At 43.7% G+C, this 8,831-nt stretch overlaps 1 protein-coding gene across 1 annotated transcript in view; it reads left to right on the top strand.

Moving 5' to 3' along the window:
- Window positions 1-278: 278 nt before the first annotated feature.
- The window catches only part of PRRG1 (proline rich and Gla domain 1), a 32,434-nt gene continuing 23,881 nt past the window's right edge, over window positions 279-8,831 (top strand). The window contains exon 1 of the mRNA XM_035316035.1: window positions 279-364. The gene's annotated coding sequence lies outside the window, so the exon portion shown is untranslated. The remainder of the gene's footprint in view (window positions 365-8,831) is intronic.

Below are 8,831 nucleotides of genomic sequence, written 5' to 3'. Positions count from 1 at the left end.
ATTTCTGCCAGCGGGTCCTAAACCCTTTACAACCACGCTGCAGCTCCGGGTGGCGGTTGTACACGGGCCACGAGCGCCGCTATCCCCATCCCTCCGCACCCACTAAACCCCTCAGGGCAACATGGCGCCACCACCGCCCCCCCGTGAAGGACCAGCAGCCGTTAGCCCCCGCGCCACGCTCTCGGGGGCGGGGCTCCCATTGGACACGCCCCCCCTCCTTCCCCTTCACCCAGGCTGGGCCAGGCGGCGGAGCCCCTCCCCCCGCGACGCATGCGCCGTGCGGCCGCCGCCGTGCGGCGGGGAGCCGGGGGGCAGCGGCAGCGCTGGGGCGGCGGCGGCGGCGGCTCCGCGCCTGCCTCGGGCGGTGAGTGCGGGGGGAGCGGGGAGCCGGGGGGACGGCCGCGGGGACGGCCGCGAGGTCTGAGCGGGCCTGGCCGGGAAGGGCGAGTTGAGCAGCGCGGTTCCTGCTGCGCGCAGAAGGGGAGCGCCGGTGGGAGCCGGGGAGGAGGGGAGGGGTTGGGGGAGAGCTGCCTGCGAGAGCAGGGGCCGCCTCGCTTCAGCCTCTCCTAGGTAAAGGAGCGTGTCTTCCAGGGCAGCCTGGGACCGAGCCTGGGCTCACCGAGTATCTCCGTTTCCTCGGAATTAGCAAATATCAGGAAGTCCCCAGGCAAAAGTTCACCTAGAGATCCGCAGCCAGCCACTGCTAGCGGGGGGAGTGCTAGCTCAAACCGCAAAGCACTGCATCTGGTTCTGACACGTATAGGTGCCGAGGTTGTAACATAGGCACTTCAGTTTCCTTCTGTTAAAGGTAGGGAGTAACACACAGCTGTGCCACGATCGTCATTTCCAGAAGCTCTCACAAATTAAAAGTTCTTCAGTTAACTTCAGTTCAGCCTCCTTGCACGTCTAGATTGAACTGCAGTTTTGTATTAGGTAATAACATGATGTTCGTTGCATAAAAAACCCTGTTTTGCTCAGGGTGCAAATGAGATGAAGTGCTTTGGTCTGTGGTCATTGCTTAGGCAGCGTGACCTCAAGATCTGTTTTCTGAATGCTGTTCAAATCAGTGTTTGCATTCTGCTTCAGATATTGAATTTTAAATCCTCCTGTGTCTTTGTCTGTTGTCACGTTAACATCTCAGTACTTGACAAAACCCCTCCTTGCTTTCTTGTCTAGGGAGAGCTTTGTTAGTTATCATCCCTGTACTTCCATATGAAGAATGAAGGGTGAAGCTGTGCAGATTGATTCAGGAACATCTGGGATCTGTCTTTTTCCATGGTTTCAAATTCCATATCCTGGTTTATATTAAGTGCACAGGTTCAAATAAATTGAATTGCTGGTCTAAGCCTGTGCTGCTTTTACAAATCAAACACTCAGATTTTGAGAAAGACGTCTCTAAAATAAAAGGCTGTTTAAGCGTGGGCACTAACTATGTGCATTTAAAAGTGACTTCTGGCAAGTCACAAAGGAACTCTAAGGCAAAAGAAGGGGCAGAATATGCTTCAGCACAGTGTTAGCTTATTTTAGGCCATATTGTTGCGAAACGTGTTTGCTATGTTGTTTTACAGCAGCTCCTTTCCTTTTTCCTGTTCTTTTCCCATGTGCTGCCCTGCGTACCACTGTGGTCTCCTTCCCTTCTAATAGCATAACTGTTCCATATTCATCTGGCGAGGTAGATCAGAGGATTAATCCTGCTGGGGAAAAAAAGTCTGTCTTGCTTTTGACCTCGGATCATATCCCTTACCCAGCAGCTCCTATCAACAACTGGGTGGGCGAGGGAGCAACACAACATGCAGTTGGTACCATTCACTCCCAGTATGAGTACTGGGGGGCGGAACTGTTTTGCCCATCCACTCTCCTCATCCATTAATCTCATCAGTCTCATTTGTTCGGTATCTTCTCATCTTCTCATTTTCTCCAGCTCCCTATAGGCAAAAAAAAAAAAAAAAAAAAAAAAAAGTGCAATCCTGTTAAGATCTTTTGCTTTCAGGTTCTTAGTTTGATTCTGAACTTTGCTGCTGCTTTCCATACAGTCTTACCCTTTCAAGAACTCCTATCAACTGTGTTTCCAGAGTGCTGTCTTTGGCTCATGTCACTAGTGTCTATTTTGCTTCAGCCTCCAGAGACAGCCTGCTTTCCCCCTGTCTCTCCCCACATCCCTTGTTTCCTCTCCCCTTCGACATTATAAACAAAAGTACTTGCAGTGCACAGTAGAAAATAATACAGAACTGGTAAGGGAGTGGATTAAATGACCTCATGTCTAATGTCTGTTCTGCTGCCAGCTATTTTTGTTTGAGTTCAGATGTCAGTAACTATTTGACCTCTTGAAATCTAATCTGACAATACCCAGGCTTTTCCTTGTTTACCTTTGTTCTATTTACTGAATCCTGTTCAGTAAAATGGGATACACATTTGTGCAATCTGAAATAAGCTTATACCATTCTCTTTTTGCCATTAGTTTTGATGGTACTAATGATCAAGTGACTTGTGCTTTAACTTGTGCTTTAATGAATATCAGTATTAAAATAGCTACATTTCAAAAGCAAAGCCTATCTGCAAGCAGGGTTAAAGGAATTGCATGCTAACCACCTAAAATCACACCCTGTGTTTTGGCTTACTAGTCATCTATTTGTTGAAAGCTGATATATACATATTTTCAGGCTGAGGCTTACTTTTAAATATCTTTTATGTAATCATTATTAACGTTGGGTAAAAGTTATGCACTTTTCAGAAATACATTTGTAAAAACTGACGAGAAACGTTTGTACAACCCAGCTCCATTTTGCTGGAATTTAGGGCAAAGACTCCTAAAACAATGCAGTGGCAAATGAAACTGCTCTCAAACTAAGAGTGCCTCCTTGTGTAATTTTTTTCTTGAGCAGATGTCTTAGAGGCTTGAGATCACTCAAATCTTATCCATTGCACTGTGCTGTGTACCTGCTCAGTGGAAGGTGTCTTTTAAAGCATTTGAATCCACCTTCTCACGTTGCTTCTGAAACAACTGTTGAAAGTTGGCATCTCATGTTTTAAGATTATCCACTCAACGTACTTTTGGTTTTTCAGCATAGCGGTCAGTCTGCTCCAATAAGGTTACTCCAACAGTGGTCAGGTTAGTTAATACTAAAAAACGGAGGGAAGACGTGGAAGGTAATAATTGAATAATTTATCATAGTCATTTTCTTGCCTGAAACTGCAGAACTTCTGTTTTTTCACAGAACCGTAGGTTACGTGAGATGTTTTTCTGTTTACAGCAAGACATTATCTGCTATTGTTGTAATTCTGGATATTCCTGTTTCTCTGAGCTCTTTGTTTCCCTATACTGTAAGAATGAATTCCATGAACCAATTTCAAGGATCAGTTTATACCAATTCCTCCTTAAATCCCTGTCTCTAAATTAACTGACTAGTGTGTACTATCCGTTATGATAAGCCCTATTTCTGAGTGTTTACTATTCAACATTGAAGAATTACTCCTTTTTGGCTCAAAAAGCATGAATTGGTTAGTTCACTGGGTTTTGTTAGGCGGTTTATAGGAATGCTGCCAGACAGTGGCATTCATCAGACGTGAACTTTTGCACCTGCCTATGCCTCCAGGTTTATCGGTGTGCTATTTACTGACCTTGTGTGTATTTTTCAGCTCTTATTTGTAGAGTCTTTCTCTCCAAACTATTTGCTAAAGCTGGGAGAGGAGAAGCGCCTTCCTGGTTGTTCTTTTTTCCCTGGTCTCCATTCTCACTGCTGAGGGAAAGAGGTCTCAACAGCAGTATCATTAGCAAACTCTTGCCCATCTTCCTATAGATTTGTCCCGCAGCAGCTGAAATTAGCACAGTCCTTGACATTTCCTTTCAGTACGGCTGAGCAGTCTGAGTATCAGCAGCGAAACGGACTCACTGTGCTATTTTCTGTTTGCTGCTGCTGCTTATCAGAGCTGTGGGCAGCAGCAACATAAAGGCATGGCTTAGGCTGGAGAACCTAGTGCGTGGCTTTGTAAGCAGCTTAACTGATCGGAGTGTGTCCTGCTGCTTGAAAACAAGAGTTCTTGCTTTTTCCCTCCATTCTTGCGAGGTTTTGCATTTTGACCACCTCCGCAGTAGTACTCCCAGCAGCGTGCAGTCAGCTGAATCACGGAGCTGATTTGCTTTGAAACGAGAAGTCAAACCAACTCGTGCACTCACACATGCACACAGGAGGATTTCCACTGGGCTAACTCTGGCCGACTGGCCATGGGGCTGGCAGCCAGGCCCCGTGGTGTTGGCTCGAGGGAGCAGGCTGTGGGGTTGACTACCTGCCCAGACAGCAGCTTCAGCTGGGATTGATGTATGTGGACTCTGAGCAAAGCATCAGTATCTCAGTAACTTTCTCTGCTGGCATCCTGGAAGAGCAGCAGCAAGCTGCTCAGAGAGGAAGGCAGAAGGAGGGTCTTCAAGAGGGGCAAGGGCCTGGTGAATAGATCTGGGGAAGCAAAGTCAAAATGAAGAGCAAGGTGAACACACTCATCTTGTATGGAAAGACCCCTTAATAAAAATGTGAACAACTGCAAGCTTGCCACATCTGTCTTGGAAAAAATGAAGTGTCAAAGCAATTTCGCTATGTTTGGCCTTCAGGAACTCTTGGCAAAGGTTTGAAATTTCTGGCCAGGTGAAATGATCTACGCAGAAATACAAAAAGTGGAGATGCAGCTGCTGGTGGGCAGAAAGCCTGGGAGTTCTCCAGTGACTCCTGCAGTGGATTTCTTATGTAAATGTACACAACAGAACTAACCAAATTAAAAAATATATATGTCAGTGATCTATTTGTGTGCATTAGAAGACTCCTCTCCCCTTGACGTTCCCTAGGTGCTGGAGTAGGGGTACAGCTTGTAGGGGTGGGCAGAGCACCTCCCTCCACAGTCTTTTAAATCCTTCAGGAACAAATGTTAGATGTGCAGATGCTGGTAGAGGACCTTTCTGTTGCAAATAAAGTTTTCAACAATTAGCTATTTCAACTGTGTGTTCTTGACATAACTAAGATAAGTCATGTCTTCAAATACAGTTAATTTTGCATATTAATTCGGCATGTCAGTGTTTAAGTGACTTCAACATTTTTCTTGCCCTCAATCTTTTAAATTTGATTTTTTTTAAGCCAAAATCTTTCAGAATTGTTTTTGTTCCATACTCTTGCATGCTTCCTTCTCACAAGCAGAATGTGCAATATACTGAATCACTTTGTAAGGAGTAGGAGAGTATCAATAGATTTATTGTTCTAGTTCTGGGAGGTGCTCTAGTGTTTCCACAGTGCTGGAAAATATCAGAAGTTCTTTGTACGTAGGCTGTGATACTGGTGGTTTTGTGACTGCTGGAACTCGTGTAGCTTTGTTTTCTATGGATTTATGCCATGTGGTTGATCGATGATAGGCTGTGACTTAAAGCTTTACTGCGGTGCTTATTTTGATGGTAACTTCAAGTCTTTTCTTGAGTTACGATGTTCGAAATGGTTCCACCCTCTATACTAGTTTGGTTATTTGGGAAAACTTCCATGGATACAATTGTATTTTTCTACTGTTCTGTACTAGGTGATTGAAAAGGACCTATGGGTTAGACTGGACAGAAGGAAACCCCAGGTAGGCACAAAGCTAAAGGAAAGCAGTCTAAAAATAGGAAAACTGTGTTCACACCCTTTGACAGGAAACACCATTGAAGTATTCCACTTTCGCATTTCTAGCAATTCTTACTGAATTGTAAGTGTTTAAAATGAAAAATGGTACTTGGTTTCAGTCTTTCTAAACCAAATCTAATTTGTTATTGACACTTGAAGGTAACTTGAGGAATGCAAAACTGATAGGTTGGCTTCAGTGGCAAATGCAGTTTAGGAAGTTATATTTCTTTCCTGCAGCAACCTCTGAGAGCCAAGGGGGAGAGGAGGGGAGGGGGGAGATGGGTGGAAGAGCTGTGAAGCTGCAGTACAGGGCACAGAGCTGCATTAGCCCCCTCAATTCCACTGGGAGGGGAGAGGAGTTGGCATTATGGGAGAGGAAGTAGTGGTATTAAAACATATATATGTGTGTGTGTGTGTGTGTGGTGTGCCTGTGTGTTCTTTATGTAATTCCCCAATGTGACAGAAAAATTCATAAAAATCAGTAAAGTAGTTGTGCCTCATTATCTTCTTTCTAGTTACCATATAACTGATAAGATGAAATATTTATTTATAGCTTTCATATAACTCATCTGGCACTTCTGTGCAATTTGATTTTTGGTTGACTGGAAAATCCCATTAAAACATGCTCTGAAATGCCGTCGTATGTGCCTTGCTGCAGGGGAAAACAGGCAGGGTGGAAACTTGTATTCAAACATGCTGATGGTGCATAAATATTTGGAAGAGAAGGCTTTGTTTGCACATTTCTCCGTGAAGTGCTGCACTAAGCTAGAGAAATTACTTTGTATTGCTTCTGGATAATTTTTCTAAATTAAATGAGGTGTAAGACATTGGCCTACCAGGCAAGTGCTACACGCCATTTACTTACAGAGCAGAATATTCACCTCACCTTTTCCTCACTGCAGAAAAGCAAAATAAACTTTACAAAGTAGCAGGCTGAGATTTATTATGAAATTATCGTATGCACAGCAAAGATGTGTCCAGGCATTTTTGGCTACAAAAATGCACATTCTGATCTCCCTCTCCCTCCCTCTCTTCCTATCTTCCTCCCTTTTACTTCAAAATATCAGGAATTTAGAGGGAAATAAAGCAGCTAGTGCTTCTTTCCCTTCACAGCATTGTAACAATTTCAAGAAAGGGTTCGGGGAGTCGAGGATAATCTTTTTCAAATGTACAGAATCGTGAGGTCTTTTTTGCAGATGCAGAGGAAAAAAAGAAGGCTTGAATATTGGATACAGGCTGATACAGTTGGAGGCTGCATTCTGTGCAGCCAACCTGTGTTATTGGAAAATCCGTGAAGATATTATTTGTGACATTTGGGTTATGGCTTTGCTTTTTAAGATGTGTTGGAGAAAAATATAAGAATTTCCAAGTAGGAAAAAAAAAAGTATGTGTTCATTTAGCCATGGTCTTTTGACCTTTTCTGAATGGGCAAGCACCATACGTGCAATTAAATTACAGTCTTGTGAACAGACTGCCCAGGTCCTGTCGCTTGACCCTTCTCTGATTTTTGTATCCCAAATAAAATGTGGCTTTCCCACATCCCAATCTTTTCACATCCCAAGGATGGGCAGTGCCAGTCAAATACCAAGCCAGATCTTTGCACTTTACAACAACCCTGCTGTATCCTGCAGTTGTAGCAGCTTTATTATTGGCCATGAAAAATATGTTTAAATGTCACTTGCTGGCAGGAAGGAGAAGAAAGTATTTTGCCTTTCCTGGAGAGGCATAATCTGAAGTAAACGTAGTAATTTTTTCCTTTCTCCTCCCTGACCTGTAAGTGCTTTGAAAAGGCTTTATGAAACCAGCAGGGTTATAATCTGCTTTCTGCTTATCGTGAATGTGTTGATTTGGCAGGTGGAGGTGGGACCCAGAGTCTGGGGAGATTGTAGATAGCAGAGGGCAGGAACCACTGAAGAGACCACTTGCCACCTACCAACTCGATTTTTATGTGCAGGTATTTACTTCCCTGGTCCTAACCCAGTCATAAACCGTTTTGGAGAGGAATTGAGCAGGGTCACTCGTTCCGTGCTGGGCACCAGAACACTTCCCTTTTACAGCCAGATTGTTACCTGAAGAAGCATATATGGTGCCTCTGAAGATTTGTAATAATACATGCTTTCTTTGAAAAACACTTTAAGATCTGAAGGTTAGCTGACTTCTGAACTTTAGGAAAGGGTTGAAGCATATGGGAAATTGTCTGGCCATAAGCTGCGTAAGATCCTGAACGAGGTATTAACATGGAGCTTGCTGGAAGCTAAATGTTTAGCTGTTTTAGCATACTTTTGTAGGAACTGGATCAACACAAACGTCAGCCTGGTGTTGTCTGAGGAGATGCCATGGGAGGTGTCTTATGGCAGAGTATGGGCAGGGTGATGATCCATCCCTTGGTGTTTTGCTGGACTATCAGTTGATGAGGATCTTCCTGGGATAAAGGATATAGCTGGAGAACTGTGTGTTGCAGAAGTCTCCGAATCTCTCCTTTGTTTATTGATTTTTATTTTCTTTTTTTTTTTTTTACAGCCATCTCAGTGTTCTTCCTCAACACTATTTTGCAGCAACAAGTTCCCTAACTTAGGCACTATGTGAAAATTAAGGTGGTTGTACTTATTTACATCAGCTCGGGTCAGTGGGTGCCCTCTTGCTTCCCCTATCATGAGAAATAATGGATAGCTGTAATGTAATTACCTGCTCTAGCATGGTCACAAGTGTGTAGCCAAAAGACCAATTTACCCTGACAGACTGTCTGTGTTCTGATTAGATCACCTGAAATGTCTGCCTGCTTTAAAGTGAGTGCTTTGTCATACAGTGATTATTCAAATACAAAGGATTTTTTCCTTTTTTTCCACCTTTTTTTAAAGCAGCATGCCATTTTTAATCTGCATACGTCCCAGTTTCTAAGTAGAGTTGGGAGCTTTTGACTTCTGTCCCTCAGTTTGTCATCTGTAAAGCAGCAGTAGATGGTTTGAACTGCAAAATGGAAGTTGGCTTCTTTGTAATTTACAAAATATGCAAGCGTTTCAATCAGGAGCACAGAACAGGGGAGGAAAGTAAAATGAGTGCATGTTCAAAGCTGCTTCTAGTTTTGGAAGGTTATGGGTGAAAACACTATAAATGAAGCAGTCTGCAGCAATTCTGATATAGGTCATGTGGTTCTTTTCATGAAAAGAGCTAGCAGCTGCCACTTTAATAGGGTAGAAT

The sequence above is a fragment of the Oxyura jamaicensis genome, chromosome 1 (assembly GCF_011077185.1).
Source record: "Oxyura jamaicensis isolate SHBP4307 breed ruddy duck chromosome 1, BPBGC_Ojam_1.0, whole genome shotgun sequence".
Taxonomy (NCBI): domain Eukaryota; kingdom Metazoa; phylum Chordata; class Aves; order Anseriformes; family Anatidae; genus Oxyura; species Oxyura jamaicensis.
This window is presented reverse-complemented; position numbering and strand designations above follow the sequence as displayed.